Source organism: Scyliorhinus torazame, chromosome 15 (genome assembly GCF_047496885.1).
Source record: "Scyliorhinus torazame isolate Kashiwa2021f chromosome 15, sScyTor2.1, whole genome shotgun sequence".
NCBI lineage: Eukaryota > Metazoa > Chordata > Chondrichthyes > Carcharhiniformes > Scyliorhinidae > Scyliorhinus > Scyliorhinus torazame.
This window is the reverse complement of record NC_092721.1, coordinates 202,762,464-202,777,616: the sequence shown is the minus strand read 5'-3', so window position 1 is coordinate 202,777,616 and position 15,153 is coordinate 202,762,464. Positions and strand designations below refer to the sequence as shown.

Below are 15,153 nucleotides of genomic sequence, written 5' to 3'. Positions count from 1 at the left end.
TGTCTATCCAATGACCATTTGAATGCCCCTAGTGTTGGCGAGTCCACTACTGTTGCAGGCAGGGCATTCCACGCCCTTACTACTCTCTAAGTAAAGAACCTACCTCTCTAATGTTAGATAGGGTTACTGGCTAATGGGGAAACGGTGGGTGTATGGGTGTTCTTTCAGACGGTAAGTGCAGCCTCGATGGACCAAATGGCCTCCATCTCCACTGTATTGATTCTAATCAAAACATTTCTTGCCGGCCCTTTGAGGGACTTGCCTATGAAGGTATCCGAGTGGGTGAATGAATGAATGGAAGGACGGAAGATATTTGGAAAAGCATCATGGCGGCAAATGTGGAATTGTAATCATAAATCATCACATTGTTATAGTTTTGTCAGAACAGCAGATGTTATTTGATGAGAAAATTAAATTCCAGTGGGAAACCTGTCTCTCTGGTCATAACCTATTTGTATTTTGAAAACGAGGAGGAGAAGCTACTGATCCCAGAAGCATAGAATTCCAGTAACACCTTTAAGATTAAAAAATAAATAAAACAGTAACAAGAAAAGAAAAGCACACAAGATTAAAGTTACACAGTAAAACTGTCTCACAAAACATCCACCAAAAAACTACTTTTTTGGCAACAACGTTTTTTATAGATTATTAACTGTAAAAGAAAATCCAGGAAGCTTACCCAAGGCAAAATCTGCTGTCACTTTAGAGAAAGTACAAAGATTGGATATGGGGAGGGTGTGATGTGTCAGCCAGTAGATTGGAGGTGGGGTTTGGGAATTTGAGGTATGGCAGGTGGAACTGATGCCAGGGGAGAGGTGGTAACTTACCCTTGCAGCTCAGTGGGATCGCTGGTCTTCTCCCTACACTGGATGGTGGTCCTCCTGGTCACTCTGCCCGTATTGACTGCCATTACCTCCCAGCTGGCATTGCCAATCCTGCTGCCGGTGCTCCGTCACCTTCGGGGGAACAGGGTGCCCCGCCTCTCATCCACAGTGTCGGCAATCCTGGCCAGGTCAGCATTCGCAAAGCGAGGAGCGGGTCGGAGTGCTGCCTATGCGCGTGCGTCGACTGGGAGTGAGTGGCGAGGGAGCGTTTAAAAGCAGCTCCCCCTCGTTAGCGGCGAGACGCTGAGGCGTGAGTCGGGAGAATCAGACGGTGAGGGAGCCAGTAATGCCGAGAATGCCGTGGGGCAGCACGGTAGCATTGTGGTTAGCACAATTGCTTCACAGCTCCAGGGTCCCGGGTTCGATTCCGGCTTGGGTCACTGTCTGTGCGGAGTCTGCACATCCTCCCCGTGTGTGCGTGGGTTTCCTCCGGGTGCTCCGGTTTCCTCCCACAGTCCAAAGATGTGCAGGTTAGGTGGATTGGCCATGATAAATTGCCCTTAGTGTCCAAAATTGCCCTTAGTGTTGGGTGGGGTTACTGGGTTGTGGGGATAGGGTGGAGGTGTTGACCTTGGGTAGGGTACTCTCTCCAAGAGCCGGTGCAGACTCGATGGGCCGAATGGCCTCCTTCTGCACTGTAAATTCTATGATCTATGAATCTCGGTGGGGGGGGGGGCTCACTTTTGGCTCAAAGTGCCGTTGAATACGGACCGCGATCCCATTGATGCAGCCGCTTTACCGGTTCCCACCGTTGTCACCACGTTGACAACATCCCTCACCACCGGGAAACCTGTGCACCAGCATGGAACTGGAATTTCCCACAGGCACAAATCCCGCCCATTTTCATTTTCTCAACCCACTTCACGTTACTTACTTTACTTATTTACCCCAAAATACTATTACACTATGCTGTACATCCATCAACCTTGAAAATATACCGGAGCCTTTTGCAGGAATGAGGGTCATTCCAGTTCATTCTCAATTTCCCGACATTCAGGTCATTTTGGATTTAAGTTCCTGACAATACAGCTGCAATTAAATTCTCTCGTCCAGCCACATACGTCATTTTAAAATCGAACGGTTGCAAGAATAAACTCCACCGGAACAGTCCGACATTCTTATCCCGAAATTGCTGCAGAAGCTTCAAAGCGTTGTGGACAGGGTATAAAACGGCCTCTGAGGAATTGTTTGCAACATACGCTTCAACACACTGCAGAGCTAAAACCAAAAGTCTCTCTTTCTAGAGTTGAAGACAGTCTTTAAGACAGAGATAGATAGATTCTTGATTAATAAGGGGATCAGGGGTTATGGGGAGAAGGCAGGAGAATGGGGATGAGAAAAATATCAGCCATGATTGAATGGCGGAGCAGACTCGATGGGCCGAGTGGCCTAATTCTGCTCCTATGTCTTATGGTCTTATAGTTCTCCTGATGTACATTCAGCTTCCATGAGAAATACCCCACTGGTTTTTCAGTTCCAGTCCACTTTCCCAGGACACACAGCACCGACCGACACCTCCATCACTCACGCCGACAGCCATTTTAAATTGCTCTGTGTAACCAGGTGTTTGTGGAGCCAGGTGTAGTGGTTCAGTGCAGGTTGTCAGCTGTCAAATGCAGTCTGACGCAATGGTGTCCCCTGTGTCCTTCTGTTCTTTTCTAACAATCCAGACGGTGGAGCAATTTCACTGCTGAAATTTGGTGCAAATGTCCAATAAAATTCACTTGTGCCGAGGAATCTCGAAACTTCCCGATTAGTTGTGGACACTGGGGACTCCAGGATAGCTTTTAACCGTGACGCCATTTTGAGGGATAAATTCAATTTCCTTCTGCACATGAGCCAATTTTACTGGATTTAACCTAGATGAGTGTTGCCTTATTGAAACTGAATCCCCCACATAATCTTTATTGTCACAAGTAGGCTTCATTAACACTGCAATTAAGTTATTGTGAAAAGCCCCTAGTCGCCACACTCCGGCGCCTGCTCGGGTACACTGAGGGAGAATTCAGAATGTCCAATTCACATAACAGCACGTCTTTCGGGGCTTGTGGGAGGAAACCGGAGCACCCGGAGGAAACCCACACAGACACGGGGAGAACGTGCAGACTCCGCACAGACAGTGACGCAAACCGGGAATCGAACCTGGGACCCTGGAGCTGTGAAGCAACAGTGCTAACCACTGTGCTTCCATCAACATCATGCACATCAGCATCATGCAAAGCCAAGTTTGCTTTCCCGAACTTACTTAGGCAAGCTGCTTTGTGTGACTACAATTTGCAATTCATGTAAATCACCTTGTCAGTTTTCTGGGAGGGAACTTAATATCACATTTAGATTCTTAAGTACTTCCTCACCGTCCAACTTAATCAAAGGAAGGTCAATTTGCAAATCTTTAATTCCTGCCTCCTCCTCCTTAACTACAACTATTAATATCCCCTGTTGCTTGTCCTCTCTGTCAAGGTACTTTTTGAGCCTGTGTACATAGCACGCCCGCTGACTCTCTGTTCTGTCCGAGATATTTACTACGTAGTTTACCTCACCCAGCCTTTCTTCGATCTGGTAAGTTCCACTCAACCTTGGCCCTTAGCGGTTCACCCGGCAATGATCACAACAGCGTTTCCCCAGCCACAAAACTACGAGCCTTTGTCCTTTTATCTGCGTTTGTCTCTTGTCACTCGCTGAGATATCTTTAAATGCCATCTAGCTGGCTCACTGAATGTTGTCAATTAATTCAGAATAGTTTCCGAACTTTGACTCATTAATCAATTTGAATTCTCCCCTCACGCCATGACCATAAATTAACTCAAAAGGACCGAGCCCCGTTGACTCATTAGGGCCGAACCTGGTAGCGAACAACAAGAATGGAATCCTTCCGTTCCAAACCAGTGGGTTGTCTTGACGATGGATTCTAATCATAGTTTTTAAAGTCGAATGCGACCTCTCTGTTAACGCACCTTGTGATTCAGGGTGATATATTGACAGCCTAAATTGCTTCATACCGCAGGCTGCTCATTACCTGAAACAACTATGACATTTAAATTCAAACCTTCACCCGACTGGACTTTTTTTGGTAATCCATATCTTTTTTTTTTAAATAATATTTTATTGAAAATTTTTGGTCAACCAACATAGTACATTGTGCATCCTTTACACAACATTGTAACAATACAGATAATAATGACCTTTTTAAATTTAAACAAAAACAACAACAAATAAATAAATATTAAATAACAAAAAATAAAAACTAGCCCTAATTGGCAACTGCCTTGTCTCAGGCCACCCCCCCCCCCCCCCCCCCAAGTCCTGGGCCGCTGCTGCTGCCTTCTTTGTTCTCCCCTATCTATCTTTCCGCAAGATATTCGACGAACGGTTGCCACCGCCTAGTAAACCCTTGAGCCGACCCCCTTAGGATGAACTTGATCCGCTCTAACTTTATGAACCCCGCCATATCATTTATCCAGGTCTCCACCCCCGGGGGCTTGGCTTCTTTCCACATTAGCAATATTCTGCGCCGGGCTACTAGGGACGCAAAGGCCAAAACATCGGCCTCTTTCGCCTCCTGCACTCCCGGCTCTTGTGCAACCCCAAATATAGCCAACCCCCAGCTTGGTTCGACCCGGACTCCTACTACTTTCGAAAGCACCTTTGTCACCCCCATCCAAAACCCCTGTAGTGCCGGGCATGACCAAAACATATGGGTATGATTCGCTGGGCTTCTCGAGCACCTCGCACACCTATCCTCCACCCCAAAAAATTTACTGAGCCGTGTTCCAGTCATATGTGCCCTGTGTAATACCTTAAACTGAATCAGGCTTAGCCTGGCGCATGAGGACGACGAGTTTACCCTGTTTAGGGCATCTGCCCACATCCCCTCCTCAATCTCCTCCCCTAGCTCTTCTTCCCATTTCCCTTTTAGTTCGTCCATCATAGTCTCCCCTTCGTCTCTCATTTCCCTATATATATCCGACACCTTACCGTCCCCCACCCATTTTTTTGAGATGACTCTGTCCTGCACCTCTTGTGTCGGGAGCTGCGGGAATTCCCTCACCTGTTGCCTCGCAAAAGCCCTCAATTGCATGTACCTGAATGCATTCCCTTGGGGCAACCCATATTTCTCGGTCAGCGCTCCCAGACTCGCAAACTTCCCATCCACAAATAGATCTTTCAATTGCGTTATACCTGCTCTTTGCCACATTCCATATCCCCCATCCATTCCCCCCGGGGCAAACCTATGGTTGTTTCTTATCGGGGACCCCCCCAGTGCTCCGGTCTTTCCCCTATGTCGTCTCCACTGTCCCCAAATCTTCAGTGTAGCTACCACCACCGGACTCGTGGTATAGTTCCTTGGTGAGAACGGCAATGGGGCTGTCACCATAGCCTGCAGGCTGGTCCCCCTACAGGACGCCCTCTCTAATCTCTTCCACGCCGCTCCTTCCTCCTCTCCCATCCACTTACTCACCATTGAAATATTAGCGGCCCAATAATACTCACTTAGGCTCGGTAGTGCCAGCCCCCCCCTATCCCTACTACGCTGTAAGAATCCCTTCCTCACTCTCGGAGTCTTCCCGGCCCAAACAAAACCCATGATACTCTTTTCTATCCTTTTGAAAAAAGCCTTCGTGATCACCACCGGGAGACACTGAAACACAAAGAGGAATCTCGGGAGGACCACCATCTTAACCGCCTGCACCCTCCCTGCCATTGACAATGCTACCATATCCCATCTCTTGAAATCTTCCTCCATCTGTTCCACCAACCGCGTCAAATTTAGCCTGTGCAATGTGCCCCAATTCTTAGCTATCTGGATCCCCAGGTAACGAAAGTCTCTTGTTACCTTCCTCAACGGTAGGTCTTCTATTTCTCTACTCTGCTCCCCTGGATGCACCACAAACAGCTCACTCTTCCCCATGTTCAATTTATACCCTGAAAAATCCCCAAACTCCCCAAGTATCCGCATTATTTCTGGCATCCCCTCCGCTGGATCCGCCACATATAGTAGCAGATCATCCGCATATAAAGATACCCGGTGTTCTTCTCCTCCCCTAAGTATTCCCCTCCATCCCTTGGAACCTCTCAGCGCTATTGCCAGGGGCTCAATCGCCAGTGCAAACAGTAATGGGGACAGAGGACATCCCTGCCTTGTCCCTCTATGGAGCCGAAAATATGCCGATCCCCGTCCATTCGTGACCACACTCGCCACTGGGGCCCTATACAACAGCTGCACCCATCTAACATACCCCTCTCCGAACCCAAATCTCCTCAACACCTCCCACAGATAATCCCACTCCACTCTATCAAATGCTTTCTCGGCATCCATCGCCACTACTATCTCCGTTTCACCCTCTGGTGGGGCCATCATCATTACCCCTAACAACCTCCGTATGTTCGTGTTCAGCTGTCTCCCCTTCACAAACCCAGTTTGGTCCTCATGAACCACCCCCGGGACACATTCCTCTATTCTCATTGCCATTACCTTGGCCAAGACCTTGGCATCTACATTGAGGAGGGAGATTGGTCTGTAGGACCCGCATTGTAGCGGATCCTTTTCCTTCTTTAAAAGAAGCGATATCGTTGCTTCTGACATAGTCGGGGGCAGTTGTCCCCTTTCCTTTGCCTCGTTGAAGGTCCTCGTCAGTAGCGGGGCGAGCAAGTCCAAATATTTTCTGTAAAATTCAACTGGGAATCCGTCCGGTCCCGGGGCCTTTCCCGTCTGCATGTTCCTAATTCCTTTCACCACTTCTTCTACCGTGATCTGTGCTCCCAATCCCATCCTTTCCTGCTCTTCCACCTTGGGAATTTCCAGCCGATCCAAAAACTCCATCATTCTCTCCCTCCCATCCGGGGGTTGAGCTTCATACAATTTTTTATAAAATGTCTTAAACACTTCATTCACTCTCTCCGCTCCCCGCTCCGTCTCTCCATCTTCGTCTCTCACCCCCCCTATTTCCCTCGCTGCTCCCCTTTTCCTCAATTGGTGTGCCAGCAATCTGCTCGCCTTCTCTCCATATTCATACTGTACACCCTGCGCCTTCCTCCATTGTGCCTCTGCAGTGCCTGTGGTCAGCAAGTCAAATTCCACATGCAGCCTTTGCCTTTCCCTATACAGTCCCTCCTTTGGTGCTTCCGCATACTGTCTGTCCACCCTCAAAAGTTCTTGCAACAATCGCTCCCGTTCCTTACTCTCCTGCTTCCCTTTATGTGTCCTTATTGATATCAGCTCCCCCCTAACCACCGCCTTCAACGCCTCCCAGACCACTCCCACCTGAACCTCCCCATTGTCATTGAGTTCCAAGTACTTTTCAATGCATCCCCTCACCCTTAAGCACACCCCCTCATCCGCCATTAGTCCCATGTCCATTCTCCAGGGTGGACGCCCTCTTGTTTCCTCCCCTATCTCCAAGTCTACCCAGTGTGGGGCATGATCCGAAATGGCTATAGCCGTATATTCCGTTCCCCTCCCCCTCGGGATCAATGCCCTACCCAACACAAAAAAGTCTATGCGTGAATAGACTTTATGGACATAGGAGAAAAACGAGAACTCCTTACTCCTAGGTCTACTGAATCTCCACGGGTCCACCCCTCCCATCTGCTCCATAAAATCCTTAAGCACCTTGGCTGCTGCCGGCCTCCTACCAGTCCTGGACTTCGACCTATCCAGCCTTGGTTCCAACACCGTGTTAAAGTCTCCCCCCATTATCAGCTTTCCGGTCTCTAGGTCTGGGATGCGTACTAGCATTCGCCTCATAAAATTGGCATCGTCCCAATTCGGGGCATACACGTTTACCAACACCACCATCTCTCCCTGTAATTTGCCACTCACCATCACGTATCTGCCCCCGTTATCCGCCACTATAGTCTTTGCCTCGAACATTACCCGCTTCCCCACTAATATAGCCACCCCCCTGTTTTTCGCATCCAGCCCCGAATGGAACACCTGCCCTACCCATCCTTTGCGCAACCTAACCTGATCTATCAGTTTCAGGTGCGTTTCCTGTAACATGGCCACATCTGCTTTAAGTTTCTTAAGGTGTGCGAGTACTCGTGCCCTCTTTATCGGCCCGTTAAGCCCCCTCACGTTCCACGTGATCAGCCGAGTTGGGGGGCTTCCCACCCCCCCCCTTGCCGGTTAGCCATCATCTTTTTCCAGCTTCTCGCCCAGTTCCCACGCAGCTGTATTTCTCCCAGACGGTGCCCCCCCGCCCATCCTTTCCCGTACCCACTCCCCCCTTTCCCCAGCAGCAGCAACCCAGTAATTCCCCCCTCCCCCCCCCCCCCCCGCTAGACCCCCCGCTAGCGTAATTACTCCCCCCATGTTGCTCCCAGAAGTCAGCAAACTCTGGCTGACCTCGGCTTCCCCCCGTGATCACGGCTCGCCCCGTGCGGCGCCCCCTCCTTCCTGCTTCTCTATTCCCGCCATAATTATCATAGCGCGGGAACCAAGCCCGCGCCTCTCCCTCGGCCCCGCCTCCCATGGCCAACGCCCCATCTCCTCTCCCTCCCCACCTCCCCCCATCACCACCTGTGGGAGAAAGAAAAGTTACCATACCGCAGGATTAATCATACAATCCCTCTTCGCCCCCCCCCCCCCCACTCGTCCCACCACTTTGTCCAAACGTTCATTTTCGTAGTCCAATCATTCCAATTTTTCTTCTACAATAAAAGTCCACGCTTCATCCGCCGTCTCAAAGTAGTGGTGCCTCCCTTGATATGTGACCCACAGTCTTGCCGGTTGCAGCATTCCAAACTTTATCTTTTTTTTGTGAAGTACCGCTTTGGCCCGATTAAAGCTCGCCCTCCTTCTCGCCACCTCCGCACTCCAATCTTGATAGACGCGGATCACCGCGTTCTCCCATTTACTACACCGGGTTTTCTTCGCCCATCTAAGGACCATTTCTCTATCCTTAAAACGGAGAAATCTCACCACTATGGCTCTGGGAGCTTCTCCTGCTCTCGATCCTCGCACCATAACTCGGTATGCTCCCTCCACCTCCAACGGATCCGTCGGGGCCTCCACTCCCATTAACGAGTGCAGCATCGTGCTCACATATGCCCCGACGTCCGCCCCCTCCACACCTTCAGGAAGGCCAAGAATCCTCAAGTTGTTCCTCCTTGCGTTATTTTCCAGTGCCTCCAACCTCTCCACAGATCGTTTCTGGTGTGCCTCCTGTATCTCCGACTTCACCACCAGGCCCTGTATATCGTTTTCATTCTCTGCTGCTTTCGCCTTCACGACCCGAAGCTCCTGCTCCTGGGTCTTTTGTTCCTCTTTCAGCCCTTCAATCGCCTGTAATATCGGGGCCAACAACTCTTTCTTCATTTCCTTTTTTATCTCCTCCACGCAGCGTTTCAAAAACTCTTGTTGTTCAGGGCCCCATATGAAACTGCCACCTTCCGACGCCATCTTGGTTTCTGCTTGCCTTCCTTGCCGTTGTTCCAAAGGATCCGCTGCAATCCGGCCAATTTCCTCTCCTTTTTCCATCCGTGTTCAGGGGGAACACCCTTCTGGTTTACCGCACGGTGTTTTCAGCCGTTAAAATTGCCGTTGGGGCTCCTATCAAGAGCCCAAAAGTCCGTTTCACAGGGAGCTGCCGAAACGTGCGACTCAGCTGGTCATCGCCGCACCCGGAAGTCCGGTAATCCATATCTTGTTAAAGAATTCCGTCACCTCCTCCGCAATCCTCTCTGTTGTGATTTTTCCATGAAGCTTCTGGAAATCTGGGGAACTAGTTCATGATTGTCAGTCAACTATTGATTTTGTACTTTTTAATCTCAGGGAGGGGGCCTGCACAATCAACGAGGACCCTGTTAAGGGTTTCCTCGAAGGCTGGAACCCGAATTAAAGGTGCAGGTTTAATTGCTGCTTAAGGTTTTCACTTGACATGTGTGGCATGTTTGATAGACTTTAACTCCATCTTTATGCAGTCCCGGCCAATGGGAATGATTTTGGTTCTTAGCTTGAGTTTTCCCAATTCCCAAATGTCCAACCATTGGAAATTCTAGAGCCACTGTCAAAATTCCACTCCGGTGCCTGCGAGCGTGATCGCCCGCTTTTCATCTCCGGGGACACACGGTACACCCCCACCTCCTCACAAACACACTGGGGTGAATTCTCCCGCCCAGGACGTCCGAAGCGCGTTTCCCGATGGGAGGGAGTATCGGGAGTCCGGGAGAAATCGGGACCGGCGGCAGGTGTTGAACCGGCCGCTCTGACTCCCTCCCTCCGCCCCCCCCCCCCCCCCCCCCCCCACCCTCGCTGATGACGGGATCGGGGTTCACCATCGCACACCAGCAGGAGGATGTTAATGAATGAAAATAGGTCTGAATTAATCATTTGCCTCCACTCAGCAAAGCCCGGCGCCCTTTTCTCCGGCCTTCCCCGATTCTCCGGGCCTCTGGGTCAGGAGACAGGGACGGGATTCGCAACAGGTCTCGCCAAACATTAGTCTGACGTGGTGAGCCTTGCAGTGGGCCAAGGGCGTAACTCCTTAAAGGAGCCTCCCATCCGAGGGCTACCCCCTCCCTCACCCCGCAACAATGCTGCCCAGCCCTCCTCTACCAGACCCCGCCTCACAGCCCCCCCAGAGACTCCGTAAAACGGGAGAGCTCCGCCAGAGACCCTCTTAATAGGGAAACCACCCCTGCAGGGACAACCTTAATAGGAAGACATCTCCAGTGACCCTCAACTATCGGAACTCCCCCACCCAGAGACCCCCTAAATAGAGGAATCCCTAACTATAGAAACCAACCATAGAGAGGCCCTAACTAAAGCGATCCACACACAGACTCCCTACCTGTAGGAGCACCCATACTTGGGGAAAGGGGGGATCACACAGAGTCCAGGGGTGAGGGGCTGCTTTGCGAAGCAGGGAGGTGGGGGGGGGGGAGAGGGTGGCCGGATCGGGCCATCTGCTCAAAATGGCGGCCCGATGGAGGGTTGGGAACCCTACCCATTTCTCAGCAGGCCTAAATCTGCATGGTAAGGGATACTGAATTGTTTCCTGATTTGCGCCCACAGGGGGGGGGGGGGGGGGGGAACCTAAATCGGTCACAATTCCCCTCTGGAGGGGGAACATAAGGCTGGATTCGCCGTCGGCGGGACCCTCCGTGTCGCCGGCAGCGCACTCACGCCCGCGGGATTCCCAACGGCGTGAAACCCCATTGGCCAGCTGCCGGGACAAAGGATCCCACTGCCGGCGGGGGGGGCGCCGCACTGGAAAACGGGTGCGGTGGGACGGAGAATCCCCCCCCCCCCGCCATAGTCTCCCAAACGGAAAATCGCGCCCATTGCCTTCATGGTAGTAACATACTGGAATGTTTTCTGTCCCTGCTTCAGAATAAGCTGTGTTGGTGGACATGTTTTAATTCTGAATCCTTCTGCCCGAACTTCATTCACTTCAATGAGCTGGAAACCTCAGCCTCGGTCTCTCTCATCTTCTCCTCCTGAGTAATCTTTCCAAAGGCAGATTCGGCCAACAGAGTTTCAGCAACCTCCCCCTGTTTATTAGATTTTTCCTCTTCTGGCGCATGTTTTTGTGTCTGTGTCCTCATCATCGCACAGTCTGGAAACAATCCAGGGTGCACTTTCTGTAAAACCTCTGTTGATTGTGCCTCAACAGGTCTCTCTACCAGAGTACACACAGCCAATATCTGTGATCCAGCTCTATCATTCCCCGGAATAAATCAAACCCCAGCAAGGGGCAATTTCTCTACCACTCCCACAATCTCCTCGGCTGTTTTCAAATTATTTTAAAATGTATTTTATATAATGAAATAGGCCTAAACCCTCCATGAATTCCACTGACTAACACTTTCCCCTGCAGTAGCCCTACTGGACCGCAGGTGGCGCTATCCCATAACATTAATGATCAACTGAACCCTGAATTACTTCAGATTTTGACATTCTTTCCTCCTTTTCCTCGAAAAGAAAGATATAAGAACATAAGAACTAGGAGCAGGAACAGGCCATCTGGCCCCTCGAGCCTGCTCCGCCTTTCAATAAGATCATGGCTGATCTTTTTGTGGACTCAGCTCCACTTACCCACCCGCTCACCATAACCCTTAATCCATTTACTGTTCAAAAATCTATCTATCTTTGCTTAAAAACATTCAACGAGGTAGCCTCAGCTGCTTCACTGGGCAGGGAATTCCACAGATTTATATCCTTTGGGTGACGAAGTTCCTCCTCAACTCAGTCATAAATCTGCCCCCTCGTATTTTGAGGCTATGCACCCTCGTTCTAGTTCGTCCCGTCAGTGGAAACAACCTCCCAGCTTTTATCCTATCTATTCCCTTCATAATTTTATAAGTTTCTATAAGATCCCCCTCATTCTTATAAATTCCAATGAGTACAGTCCCAGCCTACTCAGTCTTTCCCCATAAGCCAATCCTCTCAACTCCGGAATCATCGCCTCTGCACCCCCTCTAGTGCCAGTACAGGAGAGTAAGGAGACCAAAACTGTACACAGTACTCCAGGTGTAGCCTCACCGGGAGCCTATACAGCTGCAACATAACCTCCCTGCTTTTAAACTCCATCCCTCTAACAATGAAGGACAACATTCCATTTGCCATCCTAATTACCTGCTGCACCTGCAAACCAGCTTTTTGTGATTCATGCACAAGGACACCCAGGTCCCTCTGCACGGCAGCATGCTGCCATTTGTTACTATTTAAACAATAGTCCATTTTGCTGATATTCCTACCAAAATGGATGCCTCACATTTACCAACATTGTCCTCCATCTGCCAGACCCTTCCCTTGACAGATAGATCTGGGCGAGATTCTCCGACCCCCCGGCGGGTTGGAGAATCGCCGGGGCCTGGCGTGAATCCCTCCCCCGCCTGTTGCCGAAGTCTCCGGCACCGGATATTCGGTGGGGGCGGGAATCGCGCCGCGCTGGTTGGCGGGCCCCCCCGCGCGATTCTCCGGCCCGGACAGGCCGAAGTCCTGCCGCTAAAATGCCTGTCCCGCCGGCGTAAATTAAACCACCTACCTTACCGGCGGGACAAGGCGGCGCGGGCGGGCTCCGGGGTCCTGGGGGTGGGCACAGGGCGATCTGGCCCCGGGGGTGCATCAACGGTGGCCTGGCCCGCGATCGGGGCCCACTGATCCGCGGGCGGGCCTGTTCCGTGGGGGCACTCTTTCCCTTCCGCCTCCGCCACGGTCTCCACCATGGCGGAGGCGGAAGAGACTCCCTCCACTGCGCATGCGTGGGAATGGTGTCAGCGGCCACTGATGCTCCCGCGCATGCGCCGCCCGGAGATGTCATTTCCGCGCCAGCTGGCGGGGCACCAAAGGCCTTTTCCGCCAGCCGGCGGGGCGGAAATTCGTCCGGCGCCGGCCTAGCCCCTCAAGGTTGGGGCTCGGCCCCCAAAGATGCGGAGCATTCCGCACCTTTGGGGCGGCGCGATGCCCGTCTGATTTGCGCCGTTTTGGGCGCCAGTCGGCGGACATCGCGCCGTTTCCGGAGAATTTCGCCCAGAATCTTTAAAGATTTGTGTAACCTGCTCTTCAGAACTTCCTTGGGTAGGTTGTGAACACATTCCCACCTCTTGAGTGAATACGTCCTCTTCCTTCTTTTCCAACAGTACAAATGCTATTGGTTTGTCTTGCACTTGAGTTTCAGAGCCGACAGCATCTTTATGTAAAGAACTCTTCTGGGTTCCCACCACTGCAATTAGTTTCCCATTTAGTATCCAACAATTTTATCTTGCATGTCCAGCCTTGTTACAATGGTAACTTTTCATTTTTAATAGATTGGTGTCTTTCCACTTATTCCTTGTTGCTAACACTTTTACCATCACCAGGTCTCCTTTCTTCCTTCATTCAAAGGTTCATTGTTCGGCAGTTCATACGGTTTAGCCTCTCTCTCTCTCTCAGAAACTCTCTATCTCTTTCCCAATCCCTTTCCTCACTTGCTAACATCTCTCTCGTGAAGTTCTGCGTTCAAGCTTTTGCATTTATAGCTCCACCACTCTTCTTTTTTTTTTTGCTCCTCTCTTTCCCATTGAAGCAGTTTTTATTTCTATTCCCTTCAATCTGTCTTTCTCTTTCTGGTTCGAGTTTTCTTATTTCTCTTTCTCTTCCAACTCAAGACTCTGGGCGGGATTCCGCCACCCCTCCTCCCCCTACCCCCCTCCATGGCAGGTGGCCCTGCCATTGGCCAGAACGGGTATCTTCCCGCCCCGCTGCCGTCAATGGGTTTTCCCGTTGTTTGCAACCTCCGCGACTGTGGAACCAGCTGGAAGATCCCACTGTCGAGAATGGGCAGAATATTTTGGCTCCTGCCTTTCTTAAATCTCTTCCTATATCAAGCTTCCTCATTTGAAACCAAAGTTTTAATACCACTTGTTGTGACAGACAAGTTTCAGGTGTCAGTTCCTCCAATTTTAAATGCTGGGTAAGTACGTTAACCACATGCGCCTTACAAAAGTCCACTTTTATCTACCTTTGATGACCTCCACCTTTTGATCAAATCAAATTTAATAACCGTCCCCTGTTTACACATGAAGCCTTAATAAGTTGTAATCGTCCTTTGTCACCCCATTGAAATTGCTGAAATGTAATAGCTGTAAAAGCAAGTCCATACCTATCTCCTGATGCAAATTTTAAACCTAACCTATTTACTTATAAATTCAACCTCGCCATGGCCCTTCCATGACAAATGCATGCATCTGGCACCTTAGCTTTCATCTCTCAGCTGTCACAGACAAGTTGTCTCTATTAATCTTCCCCAGGTTAATTAATCTTGGACATACACACACACACACACAGACCCCGTTACAAAGATGTTGCATCTTTACAAAATGCCACCATATTTCCAAAAACATTTCTAAAACACCCATCATTACAATTGAATAAAAGTATAAAATGATAAGATTGCACACTGATGAACATTTCAACACACAAATAATGACACTGCATTGCTCAATGCATGTTTCCTTCCTTGACAGAATAAAACTGAAAGGTCTGCCTCACCCTGTTCTCTCCTGTGTTACAGTCCAGTCATCATATCTTATCACGTTGAGTTCATTAAATTCTCAATCACCACATGCTACTTATGAGTGAGGGGATTGGCTGCCTCATGGTCCATTCAGTCCACACCTTATTTACGACCAGATGAAGTAGGAACAGAAGTGGGCGGCCCCTCGAGCCTGTTCTGCTATTCAATAAGATCATGGCTGATATGTTTGTGCTTCGAGCTCCACATTCCCATCTCCCCCCCCCCCCCCCCCCCCCCGCCCCCGCCGCCGATAACATTCGATTCTCTTG

At 50.3% G+C, this 15,153-nt stretch overlaps 1 protein-coding gene across 14 annotated transcripts in view; it reads left to right on the top strand.

The window, feature by feature from the left end:
- Nucleotides 1-15,153, top strand: part of pde2a (phosphodiesterase 2A) — a 698,440-nt gene that overhangs the window by 654,114 nt on the left and 29,173 nt on the right. The window lies entirely within an intron of this gene.